The sequence below is a fragment of the Peromyscus maniculatus genome, chromosome X, assembly GCF_049852395.1.
Source record: "Peromyscus maniculatus bairdii isolate BWxNUB_F1_BW_parent chromosome X, HU_Pman_BW_mat_3.1, whole genome shotgun sequence".
NCBI classification, from domain to species: domain Eukaryota; kingdom Metazoa; phylum Chordata; class Mammalia; order Rodentia; family Cricetidae; genus Peromyscus; species Peromyscus maniculatus.
The window spans coordinates 107,339,564-107,362,354 of record NC_134875.1 but is presented as its reverse complement, the minus strand read 5'-3'; the positions used below and the strand labels follow the sequence as shown (position 1 = coordinate 107,362,354).

The 22,791-nt window shown below is 40.0% G+C and overlaps 1 pseudogene; it reads left to right on the top strand.

Moving 5' to 3' along the window:
* The first annotated feature begins 14,699 nt into the window (after positions 1-14,699).
* LOC102913907 (S-phase kinase-associated protein 2 pseudogene) lies at positions 14,700-16,497 on the top strand (annotated as a pseudogene).
* The last annotated feature ends 6,294 nt before the right edge of the window (positions 16,498-22,791 follow it).

Genomic DNA, 22,791 nt, shown 5'->3' with positions numbered 1-22,791 from the left:
ACCAGAACAGAGATATAGAGAGGTTACAGTCATTATAATAGATAATAGGGTTTTGGCAGGTAATCTTTGGAGCTGCCAGAAACCCATTATGTTTGAGAATTGGACTCATGTCTCCATCCCTATCCCAGAAGCTATCACCAATTTATAACAACTTGCAAATGAAAATTTAATTAAATTTTCTAAAATAAACATATAAACTTTATTCTATTATGTCCACTTTACAGTCAGAGACCTGACAGACTTGGGAAGATTGCCGATCAAGTCATGAAATCCTTCATTCAGGGTTTCAGCAGAGCTGTGTTCCCATGGCATACTCATGTGCCAATACTCCATTCCATGCCTGGGTACTTCTCTCCTCGTGCACCAAAATGCAGGCACAAGCTATATATAGATGTTTAGGAGAAGTTAGAGCTCACAACCTACAAGGAACTCTCTCCCTTTCCTTCCTCCCTCCCTCTTTCCCTTGTCTCTCTGTCTCTGTCTCTCTCTCCCTCCCCCTCTCTTCCTGACAGTGAAGAGACCATTTCAGATGCACTTCACCCATCTGATCAATAGGGCATGATTCCACACCAGTTTGAGGCCTCTGGTCCTAAGAGGACCAGAGGATTACATTCCATACTCTTCAGTTCAGTCACTAGAAATCATTTCTGCCCATAGTTGGACATAGGAAGACAAACCAACAGAGGAAACCTAGCTAGGGACTGTCACCTATGCTATTGGAAGACTGCTCAGGTTGCTGATTGATATCACCTAGATTTAATACAAGATATGGAAACTCTGTACACTGAAGAAACCTTAGAAGTTGAAGAGCAGTTCTGGGAACTTCCTTCGCTGAACATGGTAGCAGGGACAGTCACCTTCAGCCAAAGGGTTTATGGCACTTTCCCCCTCTGCCCAAGAAAGTTTCAACTTGTACTTTTGCCTGTAGGGCCTCACATCTACCCTGTTAACTAAGATGCCTTAGAGCTAATCCCTCTTACCAATATAGCCAGACAAACACATTTGCAACCAATGAGACCACATACATTCATCCTTTACATCAGAGGACAGAAGTAAGAAAGCTGAAACTAGCATTTAAGCTATCTGCCTAAAAGCTGGTCATCAAAAATGTGGTGTTCTCAACATTCATTCATAGACCTCCATACCTAAACACAACCTTGAGATGGACAACCAACAACTCACCCTGTTGGAAAGTATTCTGATTGCTGTTTGTACTCTCCAATAGTCCGTGTAATGCGTGGATAGTGGGAACTAAGGAAAACAGTTGGACACTAATGAGGCAGAGCCATACCATTCTTCTGCTACCCAAGGTAAGGTGGGTTTTTACCTTCTACACAATGGAGTAACTGTATCTTGCTGTTTGGTTAAATGTGGCCAGGCACTTTCCCTCTAAGCAAAGCAGTTCAGGAATTCACCTTTGCTCAGGATGACCTCTGATATCTCCCCTATGAAACTTCCCAAACTGTTACTCGTCTTGGGGAAACAATTTACCATATTGATAAAAGGTCATCAGAATTTCCCCTTGGTCAAAAGTGGGCTTTGGGGTTTAACCTCTTATAGACAGTACTCCAGACATTCCATATCTGTCCAAGGATCTTGAATTTGCCTTTTGCCCAAAGGAAACTGAGACTTGCCCCTATGATCAAAGGGATCTCAGGCATCCCCTTTTGTCCATGTGAACCTCAGACTTATTTCATTATTGGAGGGCTTTAGAACTTTTCCCTCTAACTGAGGCCATTAGGAAAATATCGTAGTGACCAAAGGAACCTCAGACAACCCTGCTCTGAGGTAAAGAGCCCAAAATTTAGGTCATCTGCATTCATATGAGCCACCAATATAAAGAGGCTCCATCCTTCATGCATACACCTGTGTAAGTGATCATATGCTTCAAGAGGACATAGAGACTGAGACTGCCATCCATACTACTGAACAATGCTCAGATTGATGCCAGGCCTGCCACAGTGTGCCTGAATATGAGAGCGGTCTAAACTGTGATGAAGTTTTGGAAACTGATTAGGAATGTTCAGGACCTCTCTCCATACCACAAAGTAGCCTGAGACACTCACCTTTAGGCCTCAGTGGTCTGAGAACTTGATAATCTCTCCAACTCTGCTTCAGTATTCCATACCTAAATATTATTGCTTTGACAATCATTTCTGTACAATTAGACATCAGATGTGTTCTCTCTAAGGAAGGGAGTCTGATATGTAATCTATCTGACTGAGGAGCCTAAGACCATCTCAACCTGTCCAAATCCTCAGACCTTCCACATCCAGCCAAAATAGTCCTCAAAAATTACCCTCTCTGACCAGGGTGGACTCAGATGTTTTTTGTGTTAAATGAGGGCTTAGACAATCCACTTTTGCCTAAAGGTATCCCAAATCCACCACCTTTTCTAAAAGGGATATCAGAACTATTCCTTTTGTTCTCTTGATTCTCAAACAGATGCACTATGGCCAAGAGATCTGCAACTTTGTTTCTTTATTAAAGGGGGGATTTAGACCCTTTACCTCTGCCCATGTAAGCCTCAGACATTGCACTTCCATTCACAGAGAACTTGGTCTTTCTCCCTCTAAGTGGCCAGTAAACCTAATACCCAAATCAGCCTGAAACCTTCCTCCTTTGCCCAAATGGGACTTGGACCTACCAGCTCTGTATAAAGGGACTATAGATCTTGTTCCATTGATCATAGAAGCCTCCAATATTCACACCTGTCTGGGATTGTTTCCAGACTTCTACCTCATACCTATAATCTAAGATATTGCCCTTATGAACAAACAGGCCTCAGAATTACCTCATCTGACCAAGGGCTTTTCAAACCTTCCCTTTCTACCCAATTAGGCCTCCTACCTACCTCTTCAGACAAATGGAGCCACAGTACTTTCTACACTGATCAAAGGATTTTGCGACCAAGGTGACTTTGGTCTATAGATGTAACTGTCTTGTTAAATAAGAAACACAGAGCCAAATACAGAGTTAAAAGCCAAGAGGTCAGAGCAACAGCTAAGAGCTGAGATTAAAAACCTTACCCTTCACTGCCACTGCTATCCTACCTCTCTGCAAGAGACCTACTTCCTGTGTGTTTGTCCTTTTTATTGACTTTCTATTCTGCCTTCTCATTGGTTGTAAACCCATCCACATGACCTCTGCATCACTGCTCATCTCTACAGACCTCCAGATCTTCTATGGTTGGTATTGAGATTAAAGGCATGTGTCTCCATGCTGGTGGTATCCTTGAACACACAGAGATCTGCATGTCATACAATTGGGATTAAGGGCATGTGCTACCACTGCCAGACTTCTGCTATGGCTTGCTATTAGCTCTGACCCCCAGGCAACTTTATTTATTAACATACAAATAAAATCACATTTAAATACAAATAAAATATCACCATAATGGTCCACTGTAGTTTGCAGTTTTTGAGCCCCAAATTAGCAAGTAGATTCTGAAACCCAGACCATTTCTCTTTAATACAGGCACTAGAAATTAAATGGCTACATCTTTCCTGTCCATGCCTGGATGGTGAACACAGCTTTGAAGAAAGGATCAAATTGAGAATAACCATTCAACCTAGTGGAAGAATCCACAGATTGTTGCCTTGCCCCCCACATAGACCACACAAGATATAGATATTCTAAACAGTGAAGAGTTGGAGGCTGATAAGCAGTCCTGGGACATTCCTCTGCTCCACAAAGTTTTCAGTTTCTGCCCAAGGGAAAATGGGCTTTACTATTTTGCTGAAGATAGGCAGAGACCATATACCTCTGACAAAATATCTCAGAAGTTCCACTCATGATCAGAGTGTTTCAATGCTTGCCCTTTCATCCAAGGGGTCTGCTACTTTGTCTCTTTGATTAACAGTATGTCAGACATGTTCCTTATGCCCAAAGGTGCTTCAGTCCACTGCCTATTTTTTTTTTTACCAAAGGGGTCTCAGATCATCTCCTTCTGCCCAAGTGGTCTTCAAATGTGCCCTTCCAACAAAGGAGGGCCTCCCATTGTCTTCATCAGACTCAAGGGCCTCAGAAATATCCCATTGGAACTAGAGGTCCTAGAAAATTTTTCTTCACCCAAAAAAGCCTCAGACTACCCAGGTTCAAACTACCGAGACCCAGCCGGGCGGTGGTGGCGCACGCCTTTAATCCCAGCACTCGGGAGGCAGAGCCAGGCGGATCTCTGTGAGTTCGAGGCCAGCCTGGGCTACCAAGTGAGCTCCAGGAAAGGCGCAAAGCTACACAGAGAAACCCTGTCTCGAAAAACCAAAAAAAAAAAAAAAAAAAAAAAAAAAAAAAAAAAAAAAAAAAAAAAAAACTACCGAGACCCAACAGTAGAAAGGAGAGTCCAGAACTTAAGGAACCCCGCCACAAGAGAGAAGCCAAACTGGTGTGGCCTTCATTATTCAGACTTAATCCTGAGCAGCTGAACATATGCTTGAGAAGGATACCTAGCTGGGGACTGTCATTCAGACCTTCAGAGAATACTCAGAGTATTGTGTAGCCTACCATACATTCACTGCAATGCATAGACATTCTAGTATGGTGGTATTTTATTTGTACTGAAATGTGATTTTAATTGTATGTTAATAAATAAAGTTGCCCGGGGGTCAGAGCTATTAGAGCCATAGCAAGAGCATGGTAGTGGTGGTGCACACCTTTAATCCCAGCACTTGGTAGACAGAGCTAGGTAGATCTCTGTGTGTTCAAGGATACAGCCAACAATGGAGACACACACCTTTAATCTCAATACCATAGAAGACCTGGAGGGCTGTACATACAGGCAGTGACGAGGCAGTCATGTGTTTGGGTTTAAAACCAATGAGAAGGCAGAACAGAAAGTCTATACAAAGACAAAAACACAGGAAGTAGCTCTCTTTTGGAGAGGTCTCTTGGCTGAAGAGGCTAGCTGCAGGGTAAGGCTCTTAGCTCTGATCTCTTGACTTTCTTCTTTGCATTGGTTCTGTGTTTCTTATTTAATAAAAAGGTTGGTTACATCTACATTCTAGTCTTTGGTGAAGAGTTGGAAGGTAATAAGGCAATACCTGGAATTCACTGTACTATATAAGGTGATCTGGGACCTTCATCTTGTGGCAAAGAGGGGGCATGGAATTTTCTAACTCTGCCCTCTCTGACACAGTAGTTGTCCCCTATAAAAAGTCCTCAGATCTTTAGCCTCTGCCCAAGAGGCTATCAAATATTTTGCTTCTGACACTAATGCTTGGTAATTTCCCCATGGCTCATGGTGGCTCATTGCTTTGCTATATCCCTAGGCATGCCATGAGCCTCTCACTTCTTATCCATGGAGTCCTAGACTTACATCTCTGACTTTGGGGGTTACGGGTGATACTTTATTTGTGATGAAATGTGGTGATATTTTATTTGTGCTTTAATAAACAAAGCTTGCCTAGATATCAGAGGAAATAGAAAGCCATTTTAAGTAAACAAAGAAGTCAGGCAGCACATGCCCTTAATCCTTTAGCAGACAGGATCTCTGTGTGTTCAAGGCCACAGTGAAAAAGAGCTAGGTGTGGTGGCACACACCTTAATTCCAACACTAGTTAACCATGGAGGTCTGGAGGTCTGTACAGACAGAAAGTAACAGAGCTGTGTAGGAAGAAGAAGTGATATAGCTGGACAGAGAGCAAATCAGATCGCAGAACAGCAAGGCATAGGTGTGAGTAGACAGGAAGTAACTCACATTTGGAAGCTGCAGAGTTGGTGAGGTAAGGTTGGCTGGTGGCTTTCCCTATTTCCTTGACTTCTCTAAGGCTTTCTTCCTTATATTTGGCTCCATGAATTTTATTTAATAAGAACATTTAGAAATTCATCTACAACTGGTGCTCCAACATGGCAAGAATTCATTAAAAACCACTTGTGGGCTTATAGGCCCCCTGGCTCAGGCCCAGTTGCATGGCTCAGTCCAGAGCACATGGCTAGAGTCTCTTTGGCTTTTTTTCTCCTGGTGAGTGGTGGGCTCTCTCTCTCTCTCTCTCTCTCTCTCTCTCTCTCTCTCTATATATATATATATATATATATATATATATATATATGGGTTTCCATCTCAGCCTACCACCACACTAGGTAGCTTCTTTGAAATTCCCTCGGACTTCTACTATTTTACATAGTCAACAGACTTGGTAAGTAAATTAAAGGGTGAAATTAGTTAAAAGAGAATTTTTCCCACATTAAAAAAATAGGAAACATTTTTACCATGTAAGGAATTTGGTCTCTGTTTGATAACACATTAAGCAGTCTGAAAATGGAACAGTTAAATGAGAGGATAATTAATGTTGATGTATATAACATCAATTATGAATATTATTTGTTTGAACATTTTTATTTTAGCATTAAAAAGGTTGGTCAGTTTAAGTGCCAAGATAAAAGCTTTAGAAAAACTTGATAAAATGAATTATAGAGAAATTAAGACCCAGACATAAGAATTTAAAGGTGAAATTATTTCAGGACTGAATTATATGGTTACAGAAAAACAGCCTGTTTTCAAACAACCAAACTCAATCTATCTGGTAACCTTACAGGAACTACCTGCTCAATGGTTTATACAAGCTAATTGAACTCCAATGAAAATGTTAGTTTTAAAGAAGCTATAGTATCATATGGCATGCATTCTCTGTTTGTAAAGCAGATGTTAAACTCATGGTCAACTTGCAATAGAATTATCCCTCAGGGCTGGAAAGAATTAATTACAGCTGTCCTAGAGGATGGAGCACACTTACAATGTAGAACTTGGTTTAAAATGAAGCTAAAACAATAGAACAACAATGTAGGACTAGAGGTGTGGAAATTTCCCAGGATTAGCTTCATGGAGAGGCTGATTATGCTAATATACAAAGACAATGTTTATATATTGATATTGATATTATATATTTATATATTGATATATAATGATAACCAAACCTTAATTCTATGCCACATAGCAGCCACGAATTCATGGGACAGAATTGAGGGAACAGGAAAGAAAATTGAATCATTTACAAAAGTTATACAAGGCCTGAAATAATTCTTCATGAATTTCTCACAAAGGCTGTCTTCAGCAATAAACAGAATGATACCAAATTCAGAAGCTAGACAGGTAACAATTGAATCTTTGGATTTTGAGATTGCAAATGCAGCATGCAAAAGAATAATCAGGCCATTAATGGCCAGATCAGCAGCACCCTTAGAGGATTGGATCAGGGACACAATTAATATTGAGTCTCATGACCATGATTCTATGTGGATAGGGGAGGTGATATCAAAAGCTTTGAGGAAAAATAATAATATCAGATGTTTTAGTTGCAGTAAGCAAGGTCATTTGAAAAGGGAGTGTAAACAGGGTGTTCTTAGAAACAATATTTATTCAAGGAACAATAGCAACAGAATGCGTCTCCCTTCTAAATTATGCAGAAGATGTAGTAAGGGCAAATATTGGATCAATGAATGTAGATCAACAAGAGACAGCCAAGGTATTCCTTTGCCTCTGCCATTGGGAAACTCCCTGAGGGGCCTCATGCAGGCCCCCATGGCAAATTTAGTTCAGACTTTTCCTGCCATTATAGAAAAAATCCTTTCTCAGAGCAATTAAATAAACAAATGCCTATTTGAATAAACAAAGCTGCTAAGGATGATGGAACAGCTGTAGCAGAGAGAACAGGAATTCAGGAGAAACCATAAAGTAAATTTTTGGCATACTTTTATTTATAAACAAAGACCAAAATTAAAAATAAGAATAAATGATGTTGTCTTGGAAGGTTTGATAGACATAGGTGCAGATGTTACAATAATTCCACCAGAATTTTAGCATCCAAATTGGCCTCTTCAGGAGGTAAATGTTCAGCTGTTAGGGATTAGAACATTATTTCAAGTGAAACAGAGTGCAAGATGGCTGAAGGAATAGGTCCAGAAGGACAGAGAGGAAAATTAAAGCCATATGTGGCTAACATAGCTATGAACTTATGGGGGTCATGATCTATTACAACAATGGAATACCCAGATTAACATTCCTCTGACCTCAGAAACAAATGATAAACAAACATATGTTTCTGAGAGAAATATTAGGAGGTATTATTATAAAGAGCAATCACCAGCCATCCAGATTGTACAAGAACAGAGCACAGCAAATTCTGCTCTACCAAAGATACCAACAGCTCTAACTTTAGAATGGTTAATAGATAAGCATGTATGGGCTCATCAATGACCTTTAGCAACAGAGAAACTGTAGGCCTTGGAGGAGCTGGTACAAGAGCAGTTAAATGCTCAGCATATTGAAGAATCAACCAACCCTTGGAATTCTCATGGTTTTTTGGGGGGGAGGGTTTTTTTTTTTTTTTTTTTTTTAGTTTTTTAGGACAGGGTTTCTCTGTGTAGCTTTGGAGCCTGGAACTCACTCTGTAGACCAGACTGGCCTCAAAATCATAGAAATCCACCTGGGTCTGCCTCCCTGAGTGCGGGGATTAAAGGTGTGCACCACCGCTTCCTGGCTCCTGTATTTGTTATTTAAAAGAAATCTGGTAAATGGAGAATGGTAACAGACCTTAGAGCAATTAACAAAGTAATTCAGCCAATGGGCTCTCTACAATCTGGAATTCCTTTGCCTACTCTGTTACCTAAAGGATGGCCTCTTATAGTTATCAATTTGAAAGACTGTTTCTTTTCAATACCCTTACAAGAAAAAGACAGAGAAAGATTTGCCTTCACAGTGCCTACTTATAATAATTCTCAGTTGGTCAAGAAATATCAATGGAAGATTCTCCTATAGAAAATGTTAAATTGCCCAACCCGGTGCCAATATTTTGTACAACAGCCATTAGAATTAATATGTAAACAGTTTCTTAAATCTATAATTTATCATTACATGGACAATATTTTACTGGCTGATTCAAATGCAGATACTTAAGAAAGAATGTTTGAAGAAGTAAAGAAAATTTTGCCTTGTTGTAGATTACAGATTACTCCTGAAAAGATACAAAGAGGAGATTCTATTACTTATTTAGGGTATAAAATAGGTCTACAAAAAATTAGACCCAAAAAGTGCAAATTAGGAGAGATTAATTACGGACTCTCAATGACTTTCAAAGATTGTTCAGAAAGATTTCCCATATATGAACTGTTGTTGGGTTAAAAAATGATGAACTGAGTATTCTGTTCAAAACCTAGAAGGTGACAAGGACTTAAATAGCCCAAGAGAATTATCAGCTGAAGCTGAGAGAGAATTGGCCTTAGTGGAAAAGAAAGTACAGAAAGGACATGTGGATCATGTGGATCCAAAGCTTGATTGCATTTTGCTTATTTTACCCTCTAAGCATTCTCCTACAGGAATTTTAATGCAGAGGGAAGATATTATATTGGAATTGATATTTCTACCAAATAAACCGAGTAAAAAATTAAAAACATATGTAGAAAAGATCTCTCTGACTTGATTTTAAAAGGAAAATTGAGACTTTGTCAATTAGCAGGAATAGATCCTGCAGAAATTGTAGTACCTAACTAAGGATGAAATTGACAAATTATGGGCAGGAAGTGAACCTTGGCAAAGAGCTTGCAGTAATTTTTGGAAGAGATAAACAGCAAATATCCCAAAAGTGATAGAATTCAAATTATAAAGAGAGCTGATTGGACTCTGCCTCGAATTGTGCCATCTGGAGTCTGTACATTTTATACAGGTGCAAACAAACAAGGAAAGGCAGGTTACAAGTCAGAAAATTTAAGTAAGTGGTTCAAAGTCCTTATAATCCATTTGAAAAATCAGAATTGTATGCTATTCTGTTGCTATTAATGGATTTTTCTGAACCTCTCAACATAGTTACTGACTCTCAGTATGCTGAAAGGGTAGTATTACACATTGAGACAGCAGAATTTATCCCTGATGAGTCAGAATTAACTTTGTTATTTATTCAGTTATAAGATATAATCAGCAATAGGAAGCATCCTTTATCTGATCTGTCAGGCCCTCTAACACAAGGCAATGATGAGATTGATAAACTATTGATAGGAAATGTGCTGGAGGCCTCAGAATTTCATAAAAACATCATGTCAATAGTAAAGGTTTAAAAAAGGATTTTTCCATAACCTGGCAATAAGCCAAGGAAATGGTATGGAAATGTTCTACTTGTTCTTTTTACAGACTCCACTGCCAGCAGGATGTAATGCAAAGGGTACTTAGAGGAATGAAATCTGGCAGATGGATGAGTTTCACTTTGCAGAATTTGGAAAGCTGAAATATGTACACCACACCATTGATACTTATTCAGGATTTCAATAGGCGACTGCTCTGAATTCTGAAAAAGCTGATTCTGTAATCACACATTTGCTAGAAGTTATGACCATCATGGGTACACCTGTATAAATTAAAACTGACAGTGCTCTAGCATATGTCTCTGGTAAAATGAAAGAGTTTTTTGCTTATTACAATATAAAGTATATTACAGGTATACCATGTAATCCTACTGGCCAAGCAGTCATAGAAAGATCAAATAGAACACTAAAGGATACGCTAAATAAACAGAAAGGGGTAACAAAACCCCTCAGAAATAGATTACATAATGTCCTATATTAACTTTGAATTTTCTCAATGCTAATGAGAAAGGAACAACAGCTGCAGAGAGACATTGGATAATAGAAAATAACTACAGAATTAAATCAGCCTATATACTTTAAGGATGTGCTGACATCAGAATGGAAACCAGGATATGTGTTACGTTGCAGACAAGGTTTTGCTTTTGTTTCTACAAAAGAAGATAGGCTGTGTATACCATCAAAATTGATAAAGGTTTGATTTGAACAAGAGAGACCTCTTAATTAAAAGAGGTAATAGTTAATCGACCATCATGACCATTCAATTTAAACTAACTTATACCAGTAACACATGCCTTTCCATTTAATCAGATATAACTTGCCGAAAGGGAACCTCCCCCATAGTTAGGCTTGGGGAAGGGTTTTTGTTTTTATCTTTCAAAAGAATGAAGGCTAAGGAATCTGAAGATCACTGGATAAATGAGACATCTGAAGAAAAGGGACAAATCACCCAGAAAAAAAAATGTTTCAAGAAAAAGAGTAAGTTGGCCTATTGGTATATCACATATAAAATTTCTCTAAGTCATTCTAAATGTTTGTTTCTGCTCTTCTTTACAGACACTTAACACAAATGGTCTTTTTGTAGTCCCAGGTCAATTAAAAATTAAAGCTGGCTTTGGAGTTGGAGAATGGCTCTCTCATTCTCTAAGCCCAAGCATGCTTGTTAAAAGGAAAATGCAAAATCTCTGAATCGTGTCAGAAGAGCCATCTACTATGGGACAGAAGAAAAACAAAATTAAGGGTTTATTCTATTGCCACTAATCTCAATTCATTGGTTCTACTTTGATTCTTTAAACTTTTCTTAAGGTATTAATTTTATATCAAAATTTATAAGATTAATATGTATATCTTAAACTTTTGTTATATTAATGATCATATACAGTACTAACTAATTCTGGAAAAAAGACTTCATTTAGTTGCCTATACATGTTTTTGTGTTCGAGTCTCTATCAGTTTTCTGCAGGGAATCATGACCAGGCCTAACAGCGAATCTGAAGTCTCCAGAAAGATGATGGGGCCCCACAACGACAATTCCAATGGACAATAATAATACCACTAAGCTGACAAACATCACCCACAGATCAGCTTTAGACTACAAACTGCTCACGACAATTTTGAGATGGCTAGCTGAGGTGATCCAGCCTCACTGACTACTCCAACAAAGATTTGAGATAAGCCCTACACTTTCACATTATGCAGAGACTGGACAACAAATGATATAGTTACCTCTCCTGGAACTTGACAGTTAACCCAAATTTTTTTCTTTTCAAGATACCCTAAAGATGCTTTCACCTACAAACAGAAGGAAGTAATTTTAAAAACATGATGCCCACATTCCCAAGAGGTGGGGCTTGTTGTTTATGGTCTTTATGGGTTTGGGATAATTATCATTGTTTAGGATGATTGGTTACAATTTGTTATTGTTAATGGTCAGGAAAGAGGCTAAACAAAGGAGATTAGATTTAAGGTTCTTGTTTGAAAAAAAGAAAAGAAAAAAAGAGGATATAGATAAGAGGTAAATTATTGAGTCTATTCTAAAAAAAGATATAGAAATGATAAAGGGTAGATTATTGAATCTACTCTGAAAAGAAAAAAGAGAGGATATAGACATGATATAGATAAAAAGGTAGATTATTGAGTCTACCTTTAAAATGCAACTACTAGTTTTAAATATTTTACATTGGATTATATTTTTGTATACAAATTATGTATATTGATACAAATTTGAGATTGATTTTTTTATCAAATGCTGTATGTATGTTTCTAATCTTGTTCAAGGTATTGTATCTATACAGTAAATTTAACAATCTAATGCAATTTTCTAATCCTTGAATGTTATTATTACCAACTATTAGGATATAAAGAAATGAAAGTTAGTAGTTAGACATTACAATCAAACTTGTAGTCATACTAGATATGTCCTCAAGTTCAAGCAGAGATACATTTTAGCTAGACATGTCATCTTCAAACCCTTCACAGATCTACAGAATATGGCATTTAAAATGTTTTAATAACATTGATTTTTTTCTTTTTTTTATGACTATGAGACATGTCTCCTCCTGGCAGCACCAATCTACTTCAGAGAAGATATGGGCATTGAAGAAACTGCATATGGAGTTAACTTTCATTGTGGCAAAAGTTAGCCACTGGGAAACTAAGTGCCCTCACATCAACTGCTGACAGTATGCTATGCAAAATGGACAACAGGACACAAAACAAAGGACTATCAATCCTTGCCAAGACAACTGTGGTTGCACCTTTGTCAACAGGCATCCTCTGAGACCAGGACAATATGGCACCATCACTGAAGTGTCTTTGCAATCTGGAAAAGGTACAGTGCCCCTTTCTTCAAAGGCAGCTAAATAGGCAGTGGACCGATGGCTTCTGGTGTGCAGTGGAACAGTAGCTGAAACAGTTATTCTTGAAGGAGTAACTAATGGAGTCTAACCTCTCAATGGTAGACTGGAATTTAATAAAGGAGAAGAAGCCCCCCACAAGCCAAGAAGTATGGGAAGCTGAATTCCAAAAATACCAGCAATTACCAGAATTTAAAATCCTGAATCATGACAGAACACTGGCAGAATTCAAGTTTATCTGGTACATAGAATACTCGCACCAAATGTGAAGTCAAGCTATAGGCCTTGCATACATCCTACTTTACAAATGTGTCTGTCAGATGTGCTAAGCCTGTAGGCCGAAGATGATACCCCAATGTGCAGAGAAACCTTGGGTGATTCTCCAGGAAGTTAGCTGTTTCTGTCACAACTCACGATTTTTTTGGAAGTCGCTTGCTTGCACTTCCTGTTTTACTAGGTAATATTATTTCCTTCTTGGGTCTCTGAAAGAGTTGAAGATTAGATAGTTGTAGTTATAGTTTTCCTTGTTATGAAATTCAGAAAAGAAACTCACTAAGATATGTTAAGTGTATAAGTTTGAAAGACATTATAAGATAGTTTTCTATTGGTAATACAAGATAGGATAGAATGTGAATTAGGTACAATTTGGACTCACCAAAATAGTATAGATAATGGAATATTTTCTCTGAAATTGTCAAATGCAAATGGACCGGACATTGTTGATGTATTTATTGCTTGTATATATTGTATATAGTTATTATACTTTTTGTATGTAGTTTTTCTTATATTAGTTATAACTTTTTTATTTTTTATTAGATAAAAAGGAGAAATGTGGTGATACTGTATTTGTGCTGAAATGTGGTGATATTTTATTTGTACTTTAATAAATAAAGTGTGCCTAGAGGTCAGAGGAAATAGCAAGCCATTTTAAGTAAACAAAGAAGTTGGGCGGTGGTAGCACATGCACTTAATTCTATCCCTTAGCAGGCCACCCAGGTAGTAGGACTGGCACTCAGATTGCTGCCCTACCTCCTTGATGCCATGGATGATTTGGATATTCTTTTGCTGTTGTGTTTATTGTGATTTTTCTTGTCTTCCTGTTGTTGCTTAGTTTAGAAAAGAAACTTGAGGTTTTCTTGTTATGTTAATCAACTCTTGGTATTATAAATCAGCAAGCAGTTCTTAAAGATTTCACATTCCCTACTTTACATGGCAATCAACTATATACACATATTTTTACCTGCTGTTTCAGAGAAATATCACTATGTATTTTCTATTTTACAAATTTAATTATTTAACCAAAGTAGGCAAATGAAAAGTAATCACATCATAAACAAAGCTGTTTCCTGTGGTGTCTTAAGTTTTCTACCAGATCACCATTTACCTTGACATCAATTGGAAGATCCATCTTGATGGATGTATCTTATAAAGATAGATGTGGCCAGGCGGTGGTGGTGCACGCCTTTAATCCCAGCACTCGGGAAGCAGAGGCAGGCGGATCTCTGTGAGGCCAGCCTGGTCTACAAAGCGAGATCCAGCAAAGGCGCAAAACTATGCAGAGAAACGCTGTCTCGAAAAAAAAAAAAAAGAAAGAAAGATAAATGTGAAAAGAGCATAGTTTCAGAACAGAATAATGGAGGAAGTAGGAGTTTAACCTAGGCGGACTGTGAGCCAGGCTCAGAACTACAATTCCCAGCAGGCAATGGGGCATCAAATGGCAGCTGCTGAAGAGTGCCGAATTTCTGAGCCTGCGCATGCGCACTGTGGTGATGGACCGTTGGTAGTTCGCAGTCCGGCAGTTGGGGCCCTGGCATCGCTTTTCGTTGCTTTTCGTCGCGCTCTGGAGTGGGAGTCTGAGAGATAGGCAGATCTTCAATTAATGGACACATTCAAAACCCCTGAATCCTTGGACACAATGAACAGGAAGCACCTTCAGAAGATTCCAGACCAAAGTAGCCGTGTCACCACCAGCTTTATGTGGGGATGTGATTCCGGCAAGACTTTTGAACTACTATCAGGTATGGGTGTCTCTGCCTTGGAGGAGGAGGTGAACAGTGAGAACATTCCACATGAACTGCTCTCAAACCTCGGTCACCCCCAGAACCCTCCAAGGAAATGGCTAAAGATCAAGGGCCGTGACAAAGACTTTGTGATCATCCGTAGACCTAAGCTCAATCAAGAGAACTTTCCAGGTGTTTCCTGGAACTTGCTTCCAGATGAGCTGCTCCTTGGAATCTTTTCCTTCCTGTGCCTCCCTGAGCTGCTGACAGTCTCTGGAGTCTGCAAGAGGTGGTACCGCCTCTCACTCGATGAGTCCCTCTGGCAGTCCCTCGACCTCGCAGGTAAAAATCTGCACCCCGATGTGACTGTCCGCTTGCTTTCTAAAGGGGTGATCGCCTTCCGTTGCCCAGGATCGTTTATGGAGCAACCATTGGGTGAAAGTTTCAGCTCTTTTCGAATACAGCACATGGACCTGTCGAACTCAATTATAAATGTGTCAAACCTCCATGGGATTCTGTCTGGATGCTCCAAGCTGCAGAATCTAAGCCTGGAAGGCCTACAGCTTTCGGATCCCATTGTCAACACTCTCACACAGAATGAAAACCTGGTGCGACTAAACCTTTGTGGGTGCTCTGGATTTTCTGGATCCGCTGTGGCGACCCTGCTAAGCAGCTGTTGCAGACTGATTGAGCTGAATCTCTCCTGGTGCTCTGAGTTCACTAAAAAGCATGTGCAAGCGGCTGTGGCACATTTATCAGCGACCATCACCCAGCTCAACCTCAGTGGCTACCGAAAGAACTTCCAGAAAACAGATCTTTGTACCTTAATTAAACGGTGCCCCAACCTTGTCCACCTCGATCTAAGTGACAGTATCTTGCTAACGAGTGACTGCTTTCCAGAATTTTTTCACCTCAACTACCTCCAACACCTCTCACTCAGCCGGTGCTATGATATAATACCTGAAACTCTACTTGAACTTAGAGGAATTCCCACACTAAAAACACTACAAGTTTTTGGAATCGTGCCAGATGGTACCCTTAAGCTGTTGAGAGAATCCCTTCCTCACGTGCAGATTAATTGTGCCTATTTCACCACCATTGCGAGGCCAACTATGGACAGCAAAAAGAACCCAGAGATTTGGGGTATCAAGTGCCGACTGACTCTGCAAAAGCCCAGTTATGTATAAAGTGCTTGCTGCAGGATGGTGTCTCCTCTTCCTTTGGAATGAGAAACACAGGCAGCAAATCCAGTTGCTAGAGACCTTGGTTACCTTTCCTCTTGGTTTTACCTTAGCTTTCATTGTGTGTGTATGTTAGGGAAGCATTTGCAAGGGAGAAGTGTGAAGTGTTGCTTTTTCAAGAATACAGAGATGATTCTGTCAGTGCTGTGCCCTCAGAGGTCATGTGTTAGGTCTTTGAAAATTTTAGGTGAACCTGTTATTTCAAAATAGCTTTTTAAAGCAAAATTTGTGCCAACTCTTCCAAGTGCCCTTCAGTTTTCATGGTGTTTGTCATAACTTTTTGTATATGTAATTATTCAGTATTTTATAAAACTTGATTTTGAAGAACAATAAGCTGTTTGTGGTGAGCTAAATGGAAAGACTCATGGGCTGGTAGCATTTGAGGCAATCTCTTCTGGGAATTAACACATTTCAACTTTGTGTGCAGGTGTGAAGTTAGTTTAATAGAAACATAGTCCTGCATAGTGTACCTTGAACCCTAAATGAGAAACAGAGAGACATAACTGGAAGGACAGAATAGGATTTGAAGCCTCAAAAGGTCGTTTCCCAAAGTCAGGTTAATATGAAGTACCCTTTAATGTTTTTAGGTACTATGCTATATTCCCAGAATCCTAAATTAGGTGAGGAAATCTAATTGTGCTTTTTTAACTTTATAATCAATGTATGTTATGTGGGTTGTTTAGCTTTTAAAAATACTTGCTTTGTTTTTAGAAGTATGGTATTAGTCTAATCAGCATTCTTGAGAAGAGAATTTTCGGATAGAATTCTGAGCTGATCTTGTTTGCTGTTTCTTCCTTTAGTGGTACAGTTATTTTTATATTACTCTGAAATCAAGGAGTTGAAACTCTTTTAAGTGGTCTTTCACAATAGCTTGAAACTGCCCATTAGGTTACTGGATCTAAAGTTCCTTAGAACTGCTGGTTTCTCTCCATCAGAAATGCACGAGAAGCGGGTGTGTGTGCAGCTTTTGAGCAGCTGGCACGACTTGCACTTCACCTAAGTTTTTAAAACTCACTGGGCATTAAACCTTTTGATAACAGATGTATTTTTTTAATATCTGATAGACAGAAGCCAAAAGATCAAATTGTGTTTCTTAGAAAATGAAAAAAAAAATCAATGCAATCACCTCTTCTGACTATGACAGAGCCATAATACATTTCTATTAACTTTTTCATCAAAAAATTTTACTGTTAAAACAATAATATGAAGTGCCTTTATCTGCTCAGACCTAAAAAGCATTTTAAAAAGTGTAACACAGGAATGATCATGCTACAGTTCCCAAGTAGTTAAAGTGCTAATTACGACTTGAAACTATTGTTTACAGATTGATAGGCTGACCGTGGGCTCTGGTTGGACTCTGGCCTCCAGCTGCCCCAGACATGCAGTTCCTGTTCTTGACTCAAGTCCAGCTGGGAGCTATTTTGCCAACATTTCACTGTAATCTGTATTTTTTATGCAATTTCTATGTTTATAGACTAATTTTTTAAAAAAGTACTTTTTTTTTTTTGGTTTTTCAACACAGGGCTTTTCTGTGTAGTTTTTGGTGCCTGTCCTGGGTCTTGCTCTATAGAATAGGCTGGCCTCAAACTCACAGAGAGCTGCCTGGATTAAAGGCATGCACTACCGCTGCCTGGCTAAAATAAAGTACATTTTTTTTTGGTTTTTCGAGACAGGGTTTCTCTGCGTAGTTTTGCGCCTTTCCTGGAGCTCACTTGGTAGCCCAGGCTGGCCTCGAACTCACAGAGATCCGCCTGGCTCTGCCTCCCGAGTGCTGGGATTAAAGGCATGCAGCATAGTTTCAGTAGCATTTAGGAGCTAGTGGATTATGATTTTAAATTCCAATTACTCATTAATAAATGAAGCAATAAAAAAGTTTTAATTCCAGCAAATAGCCAGAAAAAAACAGAAAGAATATTTACTAATGGAAAATCAAACAAATCTATGTACTTCTAATGGACATTTAGGGGAAAACACGTGTGTGTGTGTGTGTGTGTGTGTGTGTGTGTGTACCTCAGATTTTTATACCTTAAGGGGGTAGTAAACTGTGGGGTATTTTTTCTTCCCAAGGTGTGTATGAGAAGTGAAAGACACTGTGTTCTTACTTTTTAGGTTGTTATATTTGTTTGTTTGTTTGTTCTGTGGATGCATGTGTCATAGCACACATGCTCAAATCAGAAGATAATGTTATGGAGTCTTTTCATTCCTTCTACCATGTAGACCTTGAGGATAAAACTCAAGAGGCTTGGTGGCAAATACCATTACCTGCTGAGCCATCTTAACAGGCCCAATACTGTGTTTTAAGTTTACTTAAAGAATTACATAGCTGGGCAGTGGTGGCACACGCCTTTAATCCCAGCACTCGGGAGGCAGAGGCAGGCAGATCTCTGTGAATTCGAGGCCAGCCTGGGCTACAGAGTGAGTGCCAGGACAGGCACCAAAACTACCCAGAGAAACACTGTCTCGAAAAAACAAACAATCAAAAATACATAAATTGTTATTTCCCAAGTGTATTTGATATCACCACTATTCTCTGTTATGCTTTGATTGTTCATACATCAGAAATTTGATCCACAATGCTGTGGTGTTGGGAGTAACAGAAGGAAGGCCCAATGGAAAGGAAGTTGTGAAGACACACTCTAAGGAATACTACTGCACCAATGGAGTGGGTTCTGTCACACTGGCATTTCTCCTCTGGCTTTCTGTCTCACTCCATACCCCTTATGTTTTCTGCCACAGAATTTGCCAGGATGCTAGATTCTGGTTCTGGTTTTTAAATATTTATATTAAGTTTGTTTCCAGAGAATTTTGTACCTTTAAGCAGTGGATAATAATCACTCTTACCTCCACCTCCCCAGGGTATCCTATTCACTCACCTTCACCACCAAGTTTTCTCATTCATGAATATATTTCTTTTGTGACCACTGCTGTTAACCAGGGCTGTCTGTGTGACCATAGGTTTAGACGTGTCTTTTGGAGCCTGGTGAACTCAGCAAAGGGTACACAATAGTGTACAGTAGTTCTCCTTATCCAGAGTCCATCAAAAGCCAGGAGTTCAGAGGTCAAATGTGGTCGCTATACTTAACTTACTGCTAGTGTTTGTTTTGTGTTGGCCCAGCACTGTAGCGGGAATCTTAAAAGTTCTTATTAATAAAATCAAACCCGGGGCCAGTTATTGGGGTGAACACTGGAAGATCAGAGAGACAGAACAAGCCACAGTTTCCTCACCTCGCCAGATCCTCAGCTGGTCTTGTTTCCTCAGACTGGAGGCCTCTGAGTCCTCATTCAGAATGGGTCTCAGCTGAACTGTGTTGCTAGAAGCCTGAACACTTAACCAGCCAAATGCTTAACCAGCCAAATGCTTCTAGTTTCTGGTCCTCATGCCTTATGTACCTTTCTGCTTTCTACCACCGCTCCCTGGGATTAAAGGCTTGTTTTCTGGGATTAAAGGCGTGATGAGTCACCATGCCTCTCTGTATCCTTGAACACATGGATTTCTGCCTCTGGAATGCTAGGATTAAAGGCGTGTGCTACCACTGCCTATCCTTTATGTTTAATATTGTGGCTGCTCTGTCTCTGACCCCAGATAAGTTTATTAGAATGCACAATATTTGAGGGAATACAATACCACACAGCACAGTAACTGAAGCTGTGAGTTAATGTTAATACTTGTATTGAATCTGCAGAATGGTGTTTCATACTCCTTCACCCCTTTTCTGGCTTGTATATACTTCTGTCACCTCTTCTACAATGTCCCCTGAGCATTAGAAGAGTGTTTAAAATGTCTTATTTGGAGATGAGCACGATGCCATTGCTTTTTCTCTGCCTCTTGAAAAGTTATGATTCTCTGTATTCTCTGCTGTTGATAGCAACATCAGCTTTTTCTCATTGATGATAGGGGCAGCTTTCTGCTATGGCAGTGGTTTTCAGCCTTCCTAATGCTGCCACCCTTTAACACAGTTCCTCATGTTGTGCTGACCCCCAACCATAACATTATTTTCACTTTATAACTGTAATTTTACTACTGTTATGATTCATAATATAAATATCTGATATGCAGGATATCTGATATGTGACCCCTGTGGGGGTTATGACCCACAGGTTGAGAACTGCTGCTCTTTGGGGAAAAGACTCACTTTGTGATGGGACAGGACTAGCTTAGGTCTTGGTGGAAGCTGAATGATGTTAGATTTCTGAGGCGGCATAAAGACACAGAAAGAAGGAAGATATCAGAGTCAGACCTTGAACAGGTGGGACTGTTTATTAGCACACACAGTGGGGGACAGCCTCTCTTTGGGAAAGTGAGGAGTCTACCAAGGGAAAAAGCTGGCTATTACTCTTTATGGGGTGGGGTGAGGAGGTTAAGAATGAGGAAAATGTTAAAACTGTAGCCCATGGATCTCTCCAGCACCTTCTCCTTCCTGAAATGGTTTGCTCAAGGTAAGACAGGCTACCTTGGGAGAGAGGCTGTCTGCAGAGGCTTTCCTTGCTGTGCTGACTGACAAGACTGAGCAAAGTCATCTGGAATCTCAGAGGAATCCAGTTTTCCCACAAAGATACTCTATCAAATGAGATCATGGTCATTAGGACCAAAGGAAACAATACTGAGGTGGAACCACTGAGGCAGAACAAAAGGAGAGAAGTGGCAGGCTTGATAGGGCAAAGAAATCACTGTGGTACTTGAGCCTCTTGGAAGTATGCTGAGATGAGTTCAGAGGCTGAGCAGGACTGGCCAAAGTCTCAGAAGGAGTGGAAAGAATTTACTGGGGCATTGAGACCATGTAGAGATATGATGAAGGTAACTTGTGGCTTGATGGGCAGAGCCTTGGCAGGGGAGGAATAATTTAAGGAGGCATAGGGACTGCGTGGATACTCTGGCAGAACCAACAGGCCAGAGTCTAATTAGCAGCAGGAAACTCACTAGACCACAGTGGTTCTCAACATTCCAAATGCTGTGACCCTTTAATACAGTCCCTCATGTGGTGGCCCCCAACCATAAAGTTATTTTGTTGCTACTTCATAATTTTTATGCAGTTATGTATCAAAATGTAAATATCTGGTATACAGGATATCTGATATGTGACCCCCCCAAAGGGGTTGCAAGCCACAGGTTGAGAGCAGCTGCACTAGAGTAGAGGGAGCCCATAGTATAATGCTTAAGATCTGGACACCTTATACTGCCAAGGAGAGTTGGAAGCTGACAGCAGCTACCAGACCTTCTGTCAGTGCACAGAATGTACAGACTCTCACCTTCTGCCCAAGGTAGTATGGGAATTTGTGAATGATCTAGCAAAGCCAGGAAATTTCCACAATTATAAGGTGATTCAGACCTAAACCTTTACCTGAATACTTTGGTATTTCAACATGTGACAGGCCCCAGACTTTTTCCCTTCTTTACAAGGGGCCTCTCACATCTCCCCTTTGATTAAATTATGTCAGACTTTTCCTATCTGACCAAGGGTGCCTCAGAGTTATCCCTTCTACCAAGGGTTACTCAGACAGTTCCCTTATATTAAGGGGGCCTTATATAGTCCCCATATACCTAAGTCATCAGCGCTCCCATCTCTAATCAGATGCGAAGTTCTGCTGGTTCCTTGTTCAGAAAAGATGGCTCTGAGTAACCCTTGGTTCACTGAGGAAGGTTCCAAGCCTGTTGTGGAAGAAAAACAATGTGTAAGGTTTCCTTGGTCTCAGATCTTTTCACTCTGCCCAAGGGGGCCTCCAATCTAATGTGCCCAAAAAACATTAGTCTTTACCTATTTTCTCAATGGGAACTAGGGCCTACACTTTTTACAAAGTGGACTTCTGCCCTCCTCTCCACCCATGAGGGCCTCAGAAATGCTCCTGTGTACCCATTTGTCTAAGACCCAATCCCTATCACTAAAAGTTCCTCAGATCTTCCCTTTTTGTCTACTTGGGTTCACAAGTGCTCTCTATGACAAAGAGGCACTAAATCTTTTCAAAATAGGACCTAAAGTCTTACATCTCTGGCCAGGGGTCCCTCAGAACTATACTTTCAGCTGAAAGGTACCTCAGACTTTCCTCTTGTGTCCAAGGACACAAAATTAATCTCTGAAAGAGGGGCAGTATAATTTCCATCTTTGCTCAAAGCAGCGTGCTTCATTGTCTTTCTCTAGGTGCCTCAGGGCTTCTCCTAGTTCATGCAGGTCCTCAGGCCTTCTCCTTTTGTCCAAAGGACCTCAGAACTTTGATCTCTTGCCAGGGGAGCTTGAAAACTCACCCCGTGACCAAATAGGCCCAGCATTCCCCATCTGACCAAAAATCAGGATTAATTCCTATAACCAAAGGGGCCAAAGATTTACTCCTTGTGACCACAGGGTCCAGGGATACTTGTTTCTAATCAGCAGATCTTCAACAACTCTGGTATGAGGTCTCCAGTGCCAAGTTTAGCAACTGGATCTCAGAATCCAGTAAGTCATCAGAAATGGAGTGCCCCCCCATCCATCCTCCATGTCTAGACTTGGGCAGCTGAGCATACATGAAGAGGGGACATAGCTAGAGCACCATCCATCTTGTTGGAAGAAAACTTACACAGCTTCCTGATATGCTGCTAAATATTCACAGATATGAATATTACACACTAAACCAAGCACTTCCCAACAATGAATT